Here is a 16,184-nt window from a genome sequence, read left to right on the forward strand (position 1 = left end):
GTGTGTGTGTGTGGTGTGTATAGTTGTGTGTGTGGTGTGTGTAGTTGTGTGTGTGGTGTGTGTGTGTGTAGGTGTGTGTGTGTAGTTTGTGTGGTGTGTGTAGTCGTGTGTGTGTAGTTGTGTGTGTGTAGTGTATGTGTGGTGTGTGTGTAGTTGTGTGTGTGGTGTGTATGTAGTTTGTGTGGTGTGTGTGTGGTGTGTGTGTGTAGTTGTGTGTGTGTGTGGTGTGTATAGTTGTGTGTGTGGTGTGTGTAGTTGTGTGTGTGGTGTGTGTAGTTGTGTGTGTGGTGTGTGTGTGTGTAGGTGTGTGTGTGTAGTTTGTGTGGTGTGGTGTGTGTAGTTGTGTGTGTGTGTAGTGTGTGTAGTGTGTGTGTGTGGTGTGTGTGTGTGTAGTGAGTGTGTATGTGGTGTATATGCGCGCGTGTAGGGTGGTGGTGGGCGGTCAGTTTCCTCCATCCCTTCCCTCCAGCCCCACAAAGGGCTAGGGTCAGACACGTGGGCTGCCGTGAAGGGGCGGAGGTTACCCTAAGGCGGAGGTGCAAATGGACAGGGGCGGGGCCTCATCTGCATGAACGGCTCGCAGCCACCAATCCAGACAAGCAGAACCAGAGCCCGCGCGCCTTTTGGGGGCGGACTGACAGCTCCGGGGCCCAATGGAAGGCGGGTCCTGCGAACGGCAGGGGCGGGACGGCGCCGGGCGCTGCCCGGGGGATTCGGGCCGGTTCGCGGGCGCTGCCAGTCTTGGGCGGCGGCGTCCGGCGCGCGGGCAGCCTGCTGGGCGGGCTGAGGGCAAACGGCGCGCGGGTGAGGCGGAAAGAGACGGGGCCGACGAACTACAGCAGCGACAGGTATCGGCTCCGTGGCCGCAGGGATCGGGCGGGCGGCCGCGGCGCCCCGGGAGCCGAATCCCCTCCTTCGCGGTCCAGCCGCTGCCGCGCCACCTCCCCGCCCCCTCACGCCTCACGCGGCTCCCCAAGCGGGGGGCGGCGCGTCCGAGCGAGCGGGGCCGGGGGAGCCTCGCGGCCAGCGCGGCGGAGGCCCCAGCCCCATTGCGGGGCCCCTCTGCGCCCGCCCGGCCGCGGGGCCGGGGCTCCCTCCCGGAGGCGTGGAGCCGGGCGGCCGCGGGAGCCGCTCCCCGTCCCGCCGCGCTCCCTCTCGCGGAGGCGAGGCCGGTCGCGCCCGCTCGTCCTCACCGGCTTTTGTTTCCCGCCCGGGTTGACAGGTCCCGGCTCCGCTCCCGTCGGCGGTCCCGACTCGCCCGAGGCCCGGCGCTCGTGACCGCGGCCGCCCGGAGCCGGCGGCGGGACCCGGCGCGTGAGCAGCAGCCGCCGCGGGCGGGAGAGAAACTTCGCCTGACGGGGCCCGGGCGGCGGGACCAGTCCACCGGGGAGAGCCGTGCGCCGGGACGCCGAGGGCGCGATGGAGCCTCGCTCGTCCGGCGGGGCCGGTGGAGGGCGGAGCGGCCGGCTCTGCGCTCCTCGCGGTAGGTTTGCGCTCCGGGGCGGTGGGTGCGGGTGCGCGCTCCCCGCCTCACCTGCCGCCCCGGGACGCATGGCGGGGAGCGCATCCCGCTGTCGGGCGCTCCCGGAGGTGCCGGTGCGGCGCCCGTCCTCACCGGCGATGATCCCGGGGCCCCCCGAAAGCCCGTTCAAAGTAGTTGTAGGGCTCCCCGTTCCTGCCGCTCCCGGGACGTTATCACGCCTTCCCCCTGACCGGCTGCTGTTTCAAAAGGCGGTGCTGGCGCTAGGGCAGGGGACGAACCCAGTGTGGATTATTGCAAAAAATAAATAAAAGAAGAAAAATAGCGGCGGCGGCGTGTAGATTGACCTCTTTCGCTTGACGAGCCTGGAGGAACATTTTAGCCTCATTTAAAAAAACCAGTTTCTGCACAGGTGGCGGAAGCGCAGGCAGGTACGAGGGGCACGTGGAGGGCGCCGCGCCGCGCCGCAGATGCCCTTCGCCGCGGCTCGGGACAGCGTGTGCCCGCCTGGCCGCCATTCAGTAAACGCTGCGTGGAGCTGTGCGAGCTCGGGGCTTTGGATTGACTTTTCAGGAGCACGTTTTCCAGCGGAGTCAGGCGTACTGGTGAATGGGAGCTTTCTTGGCCTCGCTGAGGGCAGACGGGAGTGTTTGGTTTTATTGTCTTCTCACTTTGTTACATTGTGTACGGGGGGAAAAGTGAAGGCGATGTTTTGGTTAGTGTTTTTAATTCTATGGAGTTCTGCTGCCCTCTCTCCCACCGCCCCCCCGGTCCCCCCCCCCCCCCAGGGTTTTTTACTTTGGAGAATTATGGTAGGTTTTTCTTTTGCTGTTTAAATAAAAATTCAAGATAGACTTAAAAATCATTCTTACGGGACATTTTTATTTCGCATACCTCCACTTGGCGTTTTCTGTTTGTCTCTTTCCAACTGACCTCCATTTAACAATCTACAATGATGGCCCTACCCAATTTAGGACATCTACAGAAAAAATACATTTAAAAAATAATGTATAAGGATTATTTTTAAAATACATATTTTAAATGAGAAGAATTAACATTCATTTATGAGAAACATGATTTAGTTTACTCATTTGTTTCTAATGTGCCTTGTTTTATGTCTCTGTTGGATATGATTTATACTTAAGAGATGTAAGTTTAACTTCTTAAGAACAAAGTTATAATTTTTATTTAATTATGTTACCTTATTAGTGTCTCGTTGAATGGTAATTTTACTTAGCTAATTAGTAACACTCTTTAAAGCTGAACTCTAACCAACAGGCTAGTTGTGACTATTTGGGATTTTAAAAAAATAATCAAAATTGGTCTTTGTGCAATGTTTTATTTTTCTAGAACAGGCTTACATGTTATGCGGTTTTTTGTCTTTCCAACATTTAACAAAACAAGTATGTTTCCGAATAATTTTTTTCTTTTGGGGAATTTGGGGTGAATGTCTTTTGTAAAACATAATTTTAACCAGTTCAACCCGAAGAACTTAAAAAATACTGGATTAGATGACTAATTAAATCTTAAAATTTCTGTTTATCCTTGGATTGGAAAAGACTACATATCTTGGTTTATTTTTCGTTCCTTAAAAGGTTTCTTAGCTTAAGAGGAATCAGACTAGAGAAGAAAGGACATCCTTTTCTATAGCTGTAGAAGAAGTTATTATTAAAGGCTGGGTTGGCTTTTTGATTGAACAGTGGGTCCTCTTTAGGTAGTGTTTTATTTTCAATATAAAGTAGTAAGGAATCACATATGATTAGGGAATATATTAGTTTAACTACTATGCGTAATTAGAAATTTTACAATCTTTATTCTATGATGGTGTTTATGCCACATATAAATTAAAGTTATAGTTTTATTTACACAAAATTATACTTTAGGAACTTTATAAAAGTGCCTTTTATAATTAAAAGCTCATTTTCAGTTTTTAGGTATTTTAATTACTGATTTTTGTCCATTTTAACTTGTGGTAGACCGTATCATAAAATTATCAACCACATTTCAGTTTCAAAATTAAGCATAAGTTTATGAATTCTCACATCTACACAGTAAATATTGGGAGTGTTTCTAAGTCATGTACCTTCAGGTGTAGCTTCTTTTGAGTTTGGGGAGTGGGCAAATAATTTTAAATGAATAAAACGACAAAAAAATAAGGACATGTTAAAATAGCTAAATTCAAGGCTAATTCAAATGACACTGTTAGACATTAATCTGCCTTATGCATAATATACCTGGCGTTAGGAATAGCCACTATAGGCCTTTAATATATTGTATTATTTTCCATATGAACAACTGTAAAGCTACTTTTGCCCCACCCTGTATAATCATCACAATTCCTAAAGAAGAATCTGTATTATACATATTTTTGCATACTAAATTCTATAATTATTTAATGCTATAATTTTTAAACTATTTGAGCTTTCTAACCTAGCTGATTAGTAATTAGATTTTGTTTTTTCATTATTTTACATTTCTGCGTTTTCTATAGTGCATTTTTAATTTCTGACATTAATCTCCCAAAGTGTAAAGAAAATTAAATTTACACTCATCAGAAACTGGGTGGACATTGGTATATAAATCACATAACTATTGATTTAAAAACAATAGCCACTGAAGTGTGCTTTAATTTGCCAAGAAGATGCTCGTTTATTGTATAAAAGAGACTTCTGCCAGTGAGACACGTGAGGATACTTTATAGTAGGACCTTATGTAACCTTGTCACCTTAATCTCTGTAGCTCACAGGTTACTAAGGATATTGTAGCAGTCTCTGAAACACTGAAATTCAAGAACTGACAATAATTTGTACCTTACAGTTTGTTATGATGAGAATTGACCTACACTCTGCTGAAATTTAAACATGTAAGACCATAGCCCTCCAAAGGGACAAGTTCATTTTATGCTTTATTTAGTATTTAATTCTAGTCTTCTGGAAAACGTCTGGTTAATGAGAGAGAAGAATCACCAGAGGGAGTAAACCTGTTATACTCCCACATTTGTTATACCTGTTTTCTACCCTTGGTCTGGGGAAAAAAAACCCACTTTAAAAATAAGAATAAAATTTTATTTTAGTTCTCAAACAATTAGACAAAAGATATTGAAAGTAAGTTGGGAATTGTAGCTGTTTGGAGCTGCTATCATTTATGTAATAGTTAATCAAGGTTGTTTTCTTTCAGAAAGAGGTACAGTTATTAGAAAAATGAAAATGATGTATTTTCAGAGTGAAATAATGGGTTTTTAAGTAAACAGTTACACATCTGTGAAAGTTAAGGAACATCCAAATACCAAAAATGTTTTTTTAAGATAAAAAATGTAGTACATTTAAATTGTTTGTTCTTGAAATTGCTCATATTTTGGAAGGAGGAATAAAGATGAAGAAATATCAAAGACTAGAAGAAGGTTCTTTTCCCTTTTGTAGCGGGGGTGGGGGGGGCAGGCAGTGGTTAATTCTAGAACCATTTGTAATATTCTGCCTCCATCGTGGCATTTATAGATGATGTTAAATGAGGAGCCACTCTAGAGCCTTGAAAATGAACATATGATTGTCAGAAGCAGGGTTGGAAATTTCAGTTTGATATCTTCAGAAATAAGATTTGTGCATATGTTTCTTTCCTGCCTCTGGAAATTAAGAACCTCCTTTTTCTGTCAGCTAAAAATTATACAGTGGAATTTGAAAGTCAAAATGTCTCTATCACAGACTTAAGGCTGCAGTGAATTACTTTCAGGAATGGAGAAAATATAATTTGAATGAGGATAAAATAGTCTTTACTCATGTTAAATATTAACTGATGGAATTATTTCCATGTTTAACTTTTTAAAAAGGCAAGACAAAATAAAATCTTCTAATCTTAATTTATTTTAGGTTTTGCCTCTACCTTAAAAATTATTACATGATGGATGATAACATTTAATGTTTTGAAATTCTAGTTTGGGAAGGAGATTTGTTATGAGAAGAAGGTTATTTCATTGAAGCAAAACAGGGTAGTTTACATGGAGAGAAATTCATTTCTTTTGACTTACTCTTAAGTCAATACATAATACTTATTAAGAAAAATTGAGATGGTCATCTTTCCCATCTTAGATTTTCACTATGAACTTTATAAATTATTTTAATGTATCTTTGTTGGTCCTGGATGGACTTCTTAGAATCTATTCATTTATATACACATATATATATGGGTGTGTGTGCAGTTGACCCTTGAACAAGGCAAGGTAGGGGTGTTGACCCCCCCGCTCCCCAAGCTGAAAACCCAAGTATATCTTTTGACTCCTCCAAAACTTAACTATAGTCAGCCCTTCATATCCATGGATTTAATCAATTGCAACCCAAAAAGATACTTTCTTAAAAAAATACACACCAACTTTTATTGATTTTAGAGAGAAAAGGAGAGGGGGAAGAGAGAAATAGAAACATCGCTTATGAGAGAGAATCATTCATCAGCTACCTCCATGTCCCCCCACTGGGGATCGAGCCTGCCACCCCCACAAACCGTGACCACCTGGTTCATAGGTCGATGCTCAACCATTGAGCCACACTGGCCGGGCCAAAACGGTATCTTCAATCTGGTTAGTAATCTGCTTTATGGAGAGTCAACTGTACTCATAGCTTGTCTTTGCCTTACTGATAACATAAACAGTTTATTAACATTTTCTATGGTTTGTATTATATACTGTGTTCTGTAATAGAGTAAGCTAGAGAAAATCAGAAGGAAGAGTAAATACATGTACTGTACTTATTGAAAAAAAAATCACATGTCAGTGGACCAGCATAGTTCCCACCTGTGTTGTTCAAGGGTCATCTATATCTACACACATACAGGTAGATAGATACACACATAGGTAGGTAGGTAAAATTTCTATTTTTTTGCATTTTATTTATGTAACTATATTTACTATATAAATCAATCCATTTATCTATACTATATGACTTCCCAGGATAATTTATATGTGAAACCTTCCCCCCTTTTTAAGTCCTCACCCCAGGATATTTTTTTCATTGAATTTTAGAGTGGAAGCGAGGGAGGAGAGGTGGGGGAGAGACAGAGAGAGACAGAGAGACATCGATGTGAGAGATGGGCCATGATCAAACCTACCACTGAGGTACGTGCCCATGACTGGGAATGGAGCCTGCATCCCTTTTGTCCGTCTGTGGGCTGCTACTCTTAACTACTGAGCCAAACCGGCCAGGGCAACCTCCCCATTAAAAAAAAATAATAATACATTTTTTATTGATTTCAGGGAGGAAGGGAGAGGGAGTGAGAGAGATAAAAACATCAGTGATAGAGAATAATTGATTGGCTGCCTCCTGCTTGACCCAAACTGGGGATCGAGCCCACAACACGGGCATGTGCCCTGACTAGGAATCAAACCGTGATCTCCTGGTTCATAGGTCAACGCTCAACCACTGATCCACACCGGCCGGCCCCCCCTTCTTAAATGAAATCCCGCACCAAGAGAAATAAAGTACATGTCCAAAAAACTGATCCAAAATGTTCATAGCAGCTTTTTCATAACAGGAATGAACACAACATTATATATGAATCTCAGTAATAGTATGCAGAGCAAGGGGGGCCAGACATACGAATGTACCAAATGATGCTATTTATAAAAAATACAAGAAGAGGTAAGACTTACATATGGTGATAGAAATCAGGTCAGTGGTTTCTGGAAAAGGGCAAAAAGGGAGCTTTCTAGGGATATGGAAATACTCTATAGCTTTTTTGGGTGATGGTAATTCAAGTGTACCCTTTTGGTAACTTTATTTCCATATAATTTTTAACTTACAGAAAATTGTAAGATTAGCACCAGGAATTGTTGGTGTATACATTTGTTCAAACTTACTGAACTGTGTACTTAAGATCTGCATCTTACCGTATAAATTTTACGTAGGAAAAAAGCTACAAAAGTTTGTTGAAGGAGAATGATCTCTGCAAATGTGAAATACCTCTATTTAGAATTAATGTGGAAAAAGAGAATCAGTCAGTCTTTTCTCTTTGCATATATATGTATGCTTCTTTCTGAAGTTTCATGATGGCATATTTCTGTCAGAAAAAAACAGGATACTGAAAATGATCCAGGGCAGAACCGCCAGCAAGGGAACCTGCTTTACGTTGTCCTGTGCATGTTACCTAGCAAATGAGACTGATAGCAATAGTTTTCTGGGAGTTGAAGGTGGTGATTACTCTTGTTAAAAGAGTTGCACACCTACAGTGTGCTGATTTTTGCACAGACGTGTACAGTTTTTACCAGAGAGGAGGTAAGCAAATGTTGTCATTTGGGGATGGTGCTGTTTATCACAGGGAGGAAAGATTGGTGCTTGTAAACCATATAAACAGTTCTTGATTACTCTAAGTGAATTTGCTATTAGTCTTATTGCTTCCATAGTCTCAATAGAGTGATTTGATTTAAATTACACCTATTTAAATCATAGTTTGGACTATAATTTTAAAAAATTCACCTCCCCACCATATAATTTTAAATATGTGTCCACAATTTAGGATTAGGTATAAGTTATGGATATTGGTTCATTTATTTAAATTCTTCCCTTTTCGCATCTACATAAGAAAGTTATTTATCTTGTTACTTACTAGATTGGGAGATGTTTGATAATGGTTTTTAATTAATTAAAATTTTAAAAAATCCTCACCCGAGGACATATTTTCATTGATTTTAGAGAGAGGGGAAGGGGGAAAGAGAGAGAGAGAGAGAGAGAGAGAGAGAAACTTTGAGGTGAGAGAGAATATCAATTGGTTGCCCCCTGCATACTCCCTGACCAGGGATGCAACCCATAACCTTTTGATGTACTGGACAGCACTTAACAAGCTGAGCCACACTACACTGATTAGGGTTCAACAAATTAATCATTGATGCTGGGGATAAACATCTATTTTAACTAACCAAAATTATACATTTATGTGGCTTATATATATTTTTATCAACAAGAATATGTTAATTGAAGAGAAAAATGTCCAATGTCCAACATCAGCCAACATGGATAAAAGGACTAACTTTTTTCAATTAAATGAATGTATTCATAAATTCATGTTCCTCTGAAATGGCAGACAGGGCCTTTTTGCCCTTTCTTACCCCCTAATGACTTTCTGTCAATTCATAGCCTGGGAAAGAAAGATTGATTTTTTAGCTTTCATTTAGGATAAATTAGTCCAAATATTCTATATCTATAGAATAAAGTACTATTCATTTGGAAAGTTAGATTGTCTCCAAAGTGTAGTTTCTGAGAAATGCTGTTGTCTAAATGTTTTTCTGTTATCTTCTCTTTCTCTAAAAACTCATGCTTTTGTTAGGTCTCAAATCTATATCTTCTGTCTAAACTTGAGGCCTTCAAAGTTTGAGGACCAGATTTTCACCTATGTCTTGAAACTAAATATGCTTAAATACCATCTCTAGCAGCTGCACACCCAACACCCCTCCCCCCCAGCCAAATCCCCCCTTCTCTTCCTGACTTTTCCTCTTTAGCTGTTAACGACTCCATTGTTCTTACTGGTCATTTGTTACTCTTCCTTTACTTCTTAAGCTCAGTGAGTCACTAGTCACCCCCCCCCCCCAATTTTAAAATGTCTCTTTGTATCTTTTAGTTTTTTATTTTATTTATTTTGATTTCAGAGAGAGGGAGTGACAGAAACATCAGTGAAGAGAGACTCATCAATCACCACCCCCCCCACACACACACACATGCACATGCTACTAACATGTGGATAGCATGCACAGTGTGGATAAGCTTGAGGAAGGGATGATTCATGTCCTGGGTGGGATGGAGCGGATGGTGTGCAGTTTAAAAACCTATGAATTGTTTGTTTCTGGAACTTTCCATTTACTGGGGTAACTGAAACCGCAGAAAGTGAGACCGTGGATAAAGGGGTACTATTGTAGCTGATTTCCAAGTCACTCAGCTCAAATAATCTGGTGAATGGTGACTGGCAGTTTATCAAGGAATATAAGCAGCAGACTTCATAGACCACAGAAATGACCCAGGATGAGTTCCTTCTAGCCCAGTATTTCTGCAAGTATTTTGCAGTGGGGGGAAATACTGAGAATATATAACACATTTTTAGGACTTACTAGTGTTTTCATGGCTAAAAGAACTGGTGTGTAGGTTTACCTTCAAACTCTTCTATCCCTTGTCCCCTTATTTCCTGGCCAAGATAGTTCCCATCAAAAAGCCACCTTTGCTGAAAGTGACATGATACTCCTTCCCTTTTATTACTCCTTCCCTTCTTAAATATGTTTTTTTTTTGTTTTGTTTTTACTGATTTCAGAGAGAAGAAGGGATAGGGAGAGAGAGAGAAACGTCGATGAGGAACATCAATCATCTGCCTCCTGCATCCCTCCTATTGGTGATTGAGCCAGAACCCCGACATGTGCTCTCACTGGGAATTGAACTGGTGACCTCCTGGTGCATGGGCCGATGCTCAACCAATTGCGCCACACGGGCCCGGCTCTTTTATTTGTTTTGTTAATCCTCATCCAAGGATTTCTTTTCCATTGCTTTTCAGAGAGAGAGAGTGGAAGGGAGGGAGAAAGGGGGAGAGAAAGAAAGAAACATAGATGTGTGAGAGACACACAGATTGCTTGCCTCCCGCACAAGCCCCAACCCAGAGCAGGGAGGGAACTTGCAGCCAAGATACATGCCCTTGACTGAGAATTGAACCCGTGATCCTTCTAAGCCACACTGGCCGGGGCTTTCCCCTTTCTTTACAGGCTCCTGGAATGGACATCCTATATAATAAAAGCCTAAAATGCAAATTGTCCCCTCGGCTGGGATTTCGTCTGCTCTCTATGATGTGCGCTGACCACGAGGGGGCGGCGCAGAACATGGTGGGCGTCAGCAATACAGCACTGGCAGCAGGTGGCAGTGGAGGTGCTGCTGGCCCCGATGGGCCCCGACGAGAGCGGGACCACAGCGGGATGGTGGAGCAGGTGAGCGGGCGGCACCAGGCCAAGGCGGGTGCGAGCGGGGCCCAATGGCCCAGCCAATCATCCTGCAGACGGTGACTGGCGGCAGGGGGCTGGGCCACTGCCCAGCTCTCAGGCGCTGAGGGAGCCGGGCAGGGCCCGATGACTCAGGCGGAGGGGGTGCCCGGGGCCCAGGTGCTGCCCAGGGCCTAGAGGTCAGCTGGGACCTGCCCTTTCATGCCAGATGCTCGCGCTTTGATCGCTGGCCAGGCCTAGGGACCGTACCTGTGCATGAATTTTGTGCACTGGGCCTCTAGTATGTCAGAAAGATAGGGGACAGAGGTTAGTTGGGAGGATATAAAATAGAAAGGGGAAAATAAGTAATACCCATCGTACTTCCATTAGCAGTCATCCAGCCTCCAGGCTTCGGGGCCTGAATCCTTCCCAGAGGGATTATAGTTTACCAGTATGTACTTGGCTTACTTTTGGTCAGTTTATGGAGATCTTTCATCTTTCTGTTCTTCTGGGAAATGTTTGCATTTCTTACTGGTAGGAATTAAGACCCAATTTAAGATTACTGACTTTGGGAATAAGATAATTATCTTACTGTTTTAGATAAACCAGAATATCTGATTATTTTCTCCAATAGGAACTATGAATAATATGGGGATTCTGAGATGCTTCTGCAGAAATTAATTTAATGGTTAAGAGTGGAAAAGGGAAGAGAAAAATACACCATTTCTTGGAAGCCTAGTGTGGTAGGAATAGACATTGGGAAGAGATTCAGGAGTGTTGCTACTAAGTTCCCATTTGATCTTGAGCAAGTTAAAGTTATTTAACCTTTCTGAGACTTATTTTAATTGTATAATGAGTGGGTTGGATTAGATAGTATTTTAAGGTCTTTTTGTAGCTTTGAAATTCTAAAATGAGTGTTTTCTCAGGGGAAAAAAACCCTCATCTAGTGTTCATAATTAATGGTTTTTCAGTGGCTTTTTTATGTACATATTTTTTTGGTTGTTTCCACTACAGTTTAGGAAAAGAAGTAATTAAAGGAGTCAGCATTCAAAAAATTGATTAGATTGTAGAGTGAGACTTTTTTATTTTATTGTCTTTGCTTTACAATAGGACTTTCATATCCCTCTTTTCATTGCTGCTTCTTACCATTGTTTTTTTTTTCTAGCTGGCCTTCATTGCCCGTATTTCATATGGGCATGGAATTCATCCTCTAGACCAGTGGTTCTCAACATTCCTAATGCCACGACCCTTTAATACAGTTCCTCATGTTGTGGTGACCCCCAACCATAAAATTATTTTCGTTGCTACTTCATAACTGTAGTCTTGCTACTGTAAACAATATGTAATTATATATGTGTTTTCCGATGGTCTTAGGCGACCCCTGTGAAAGGGTCGTTCGACCCCCAAAGGGGTTGTGACCCACAGGTTGAGAATCCCTGCTGTAGACCCTTGAGTCTGATCTATCACTAAATTAAAGTTAGACATCGCAATGGTTGTTAGGATTAACGGAACCCTTCTACTCTAATATAGAAACTGGAGAGATGAATCTTAAGGTCAATGAAGTGGGAGAGCTGAAGAGAGAAGAAATAGTGTGCAGAAGAGTTTCCAAGAATTTTTGGATTTCTTTTTCACTTAAAAGTTAAAATATATATAAGTTTTGATAATGGTGACTCTGCCAGTGATATAAAAATTCAGTTTAGAAGTCTTAATGCAGTGGTTCTCAACCTTCTGGCCGTTTAAATACAGTTCCTCATGTTGTGACACAGCCATAAAATTATTTTCGTTGCTACTTCATAACTGTAATGTTGCTACTGTTATGAATCGTAATGTAAATATCTGATATGCAGGATGGTCTTAGGCGACCCCTGTGAAAGGGTCGTTCGACCACCAAAGGGGTCGCGACCCACAGGTTGAGAACCGCTGTCTTAATGGATTGTGATTTTCTTGAGAGTAACAGCTGTAACTCTAATTCTGAATCCTTAATGTTCAGCATAGTGCTGCAGAGTAAGAGCAAGTTGGGACTGATTCTTCAAGGTGTTTTGTGGTAGGCTGGAGATTAAGAGTATGGCATAGATCAGGGGTGGGCAAACTTTTTGACTCGAGGGCCACAATGGGTTCTTAAACTGGACCGGAGGGCCGGAACAAAAGCATGGATGGAGTGTTTGTGTGAACTAATATAAATTCAAAATAAACATCATTACATAAAAGGGTACGGTCTTTTTTTTTCAATAGTTTTATTCATTTCAAATGGGCCGGATCCGGCCCGTGGGCCGTAGTTTGCCCACGGCTGGCATAGACTCTTAGTAAGACTGTCACTACCACTCTCTAATATTTGGGCAAGCTACTTAGCTTTTCTAAGCCCCACTTTCCTCCTCTATAATACTGGAGAGGGGGCAATGTTAATTCCTACCTCAGGGTTGTTGTGAGGATTAAATGAGATAATACATATAAAGTACTTAACCTGGAACCTGGTATATATCTTCGAGCTATAAGTATTAAATGCTATCATAGTTTTATTAATAAGCACGTTAGTGTTCAGATGGTAAGTTCTTTTATGCTCTCAATAGTGTTACATAATATCGCTTCTCGGCCTTTTGGCTAAGATCAAGTGAAGTATATGTTCTTATCAGTTTAATAGTGTTACATAATAAATAAGACAAAATCCTGTTTTTAGGAAAGATAGAACATATGCACAAAAGATAAATAACAGGCTAGGTCCCATGGTAAGTGGCACATGAGTGGTTTACTTAAAGATTCAAGAGGCAGGAATAATTGCTAAGCAGATGAGAACTTCAAGAAGGTGACAGAACTTGATTGGCCTGAGCTTAGAAGGACTAGCTGGCAAATTAAGAGGATAGGTTCCTTGGAGCCAGACTAGCTGTGTTGGAATCCTAGCTCTGCTACCGTGTAATCATAAGCAATATATTTACTCTCCCTCCTAGGATTATTGAGATAATTAAATAAGTGTTTACATGTCAAGCACTTAGAACAATGGTTCTCAACCTTCTGGCCCTTTAAATACAGTTCCTCATGTTGTGACCCAACCATAAAATTATTTTTGTTGCTACTTCATAACTGTAATGTTGCTACTGTTATGAATCGTAATGTAAATATCTGATATGCAGGATGGTCTTAGGCGACCACTGTGAAAGGGTCATTCGACCGCTAAAGGGGTCGCGACCCGCAGGTTGAGAACCGCTGACTTAGAATGTGCCTCAAACATGGTTAGAGTATGGTAAATTATTATAAGGCGAGAGAAGGGAAAATGCATTTCAGATAGAACATTGAGTGATAATGAAGGGGAGATAATCCTTGATTTGTTGAAATGATGAAGCAAAATTGGCTGGAGGGAATAACCTGTTGGAAAATAGTAGGTAATGGTGTCAGGGCAGAATTATGAATGATTAAGCCAGGGAGTATGACATCTTTCCCTATGTACTGAGGGAACTTGGGAGGATTTCTTGGATGATTTGTGAAGTATTCCTGTGTTATAGATAACATTTCTAAGTCTGCATCTCTAGCATATCTCATCTAACTTCAATATAACTGAAATTCCTATTCAAACTAATTTTGACAGTGAAGCTCATGATCTTTCCTGAACGTTATGCCTCTTTAATTTGTGCATTTCTTTTTCTTCTTTAAAAAAATATTTTTGGCCCTGATCGGTTTGGCTCAGTGGATAGAGCATCGCCCTGCGGACTGAAGGGTCCCAGGTTTGATTCCGGTCAAGGGCATGTGCCTTGGTTGCGGGCACATCCCCAGTGGGAGGTGTGCAGGAGGCAGCTGACCTATGTTTCTCTCTCATCGATGTTTCTAACTCTCTATCCCCTCTCCCTTCCTCTCTGTAAAAAATCAATAAAATATATTTTAAAAATATATATGTTTTTGTTTGTTTACTTTTTAAATCCTCATTCGAGGGTATTTGCCAGTTGATTTTTAGAGAGAGTTCAAGAGAGAGGGAGAGATGGAGAGAAATATCGATGTGAGAGAAACACATCAATTGATTGCCTCCTGCATGGGCCGGATCAGGGCCTGTTCAGGGGAGGAGCCTGCAACCGAAGTACTACCCTTTTGCGAATCAAACTCTGGAGTCTAGGCTCTATCCAGGAGCCAAACTGACTAGGGCTAGTTTGTCCATTTCTTTTTGTAAACATGTCCATTTTTTTCCTCCAGTTTAGTGGGTTGTTTCTACTACCGTTTTCCTCTCTGTCCTTGAAAACCCCAGTCTAGATCTTAAATCACCAAAGCCATAAAGTGGGAAGGGCCAGGTAGAGGGAGGTTGGGAAATACCCTCTAGTGCAGCCTTCTTGTTTATAGATGAGGACCTTGAGGTCCAGAGGTAGGAAAGTCAGGTGGTCAAGATCCACAACTAATTAGTAAGCAGGCCTGTATCTTCCTGAGCTAAATAAAGGCTGTTTTTTTAATGTCATCCTCATGTGATTCTCAACCATCTGAATTATAATAGTACTACCAATAATTTTTCTACTAATGTTATTAAAAACCAAGATAAAAAGTAATTTTACCACCAGTAATAATGTGATAACTCACTCTTCTTAGTGAGAAGCCCATGATTACATTTTTTGGACGAGCATTACTATTCTTAAAGTAACATTTATAACCAAGTCTCCAAAATCTGCTTTAAAAAGAAAGGGTTTATTTCTTTCATTTTTAGACTTGTGAATTATAAACGTAGTAGTGTCATACATAAACAGCATTCTCAAAGTGGGCATTTTGTTTCTGTTATGGCTCTTTTACAAAGTGATTTACAAGACAGTAAGATTAGCATTAAAAATTTGGGAATGAGCCCTGGCTGGTGTGGCTCAGTTGGTTGGATCATCTTCCCATGCACTAGAAGATGGCGGGTTTGATTCACGGGGCACAAAGCCAGTTTTCGGGTTCAATCCCTGGTTGGAGTACGTGCAGGAGGCACATCGTTGTTTCTCTCCCTCTTCCTCCCTTCCTCTCTCTAAAGTAAAACAAAAAAAATTTTTTTAATTGGGAACGATTGTACTTCTACCTCACAATCCCTAACCCTGTGCTTCTATTACAGTGGTTTCTAAGTTTTCATCTTCTTCATTCAGTCTCTTACACTTAGTCATATGCCACACATAATGGTGAGAAACTTATTTAAGCCTTGTTGCCTTCTACATTGTTTTCCTACCTAGATGCAGTGTGACAGAGTATCTTTGAAGCCCTAAGCTTAGGGTCTGGTTACTCTGGTTGCTCAGTAAATATTCCCTTTTACAGAGCAGGTAATTTTTTCTTATAGATAGATAATGTCAGTTCCTAATCACCAAATCACTATAACAACATTTTTATTCCTTTGAAATGTATTGTTTTAATTCTGGCAAGATGCCCTCTCTACATTTTGAAAATTTATGTGTTGTACAAGTGTTTTTAGTCACATTAAGCATAATTTTATTGTGAAATAATTTTGCAACTGGTAATCACGTTCTATATTCTTTCCCATAATTAAAGAAGGAAAAGTGGTATGGGTTACATAAAGATGCTCCAGACCTCTGTTCATCCTGCCATACTCCTTAAAAGAAAAACAGGCTTCAAGGCTGGGTTCATTTTTATTGAAATAGTAATTTTTAAATGATTTTTAAACACTGTAAAGTTGAATTGTATAGTCCACAAATGTCTATACAAAAACAAAATTCCATGTCGTTAGTGCTTATTTATATTTCCCATGGCTCTGTTTCTTTTTGTGAAGGGAGAGGGGGATTTTTCTCTCTCTTATGATGTTACTTTTGTATTTGAATGATTACTCTT

At 41.6% G+C, this 16,184-nt stretch overlaps 1 protein-coding gene and 1 pseudogene across 2 annotated transcripts in view; both read left to right on the plus strand.

Annotated features, from left to right (window-relative positions):
• The first annotated feature begins 688 nt into the window (after positions 1–688).
• The window catches only part of FKBP5 (FKBP prolyl isomerase 5), a 124,585-nt gene continuing 109,089 nt past the window's right edge, over positions 689–16,184 (plus strand). The window contains exon 1 of one of the 2 annotated variants that reach the window (XM_059701864.1): positions 689–848. The gene's annotated coding sequence lies outside the window, so the exon portion shown is untranslated. Of the gene's footprint in view, positions 849–1,346; positions 1,484–16,184 lie in introns of those variants that run through there. The other variant, XM_059701865.1, reaches the window with a different exon arrangement.
• LOC132237868 (U2 spliceosomal RNA) lies at positions 12,988–13,099 on the plus strand (annotated as a pseudogene).

This window comes from Myotis daubentonii, chromosome 6 (assembly GCF_963259705.1).
Source record: "Myotis daubentonii chromosome 6, mMyoDau2.1, whole genome shotgun sequence".
In the NCBI taxonomy this organism is placed as follows: domain Eukaryota; kingdom Metazoa; phylum Chordata; class Mammalia; order Chiroptera; family Vespertilionidae; genus Myotis; species Myotis daubentonii.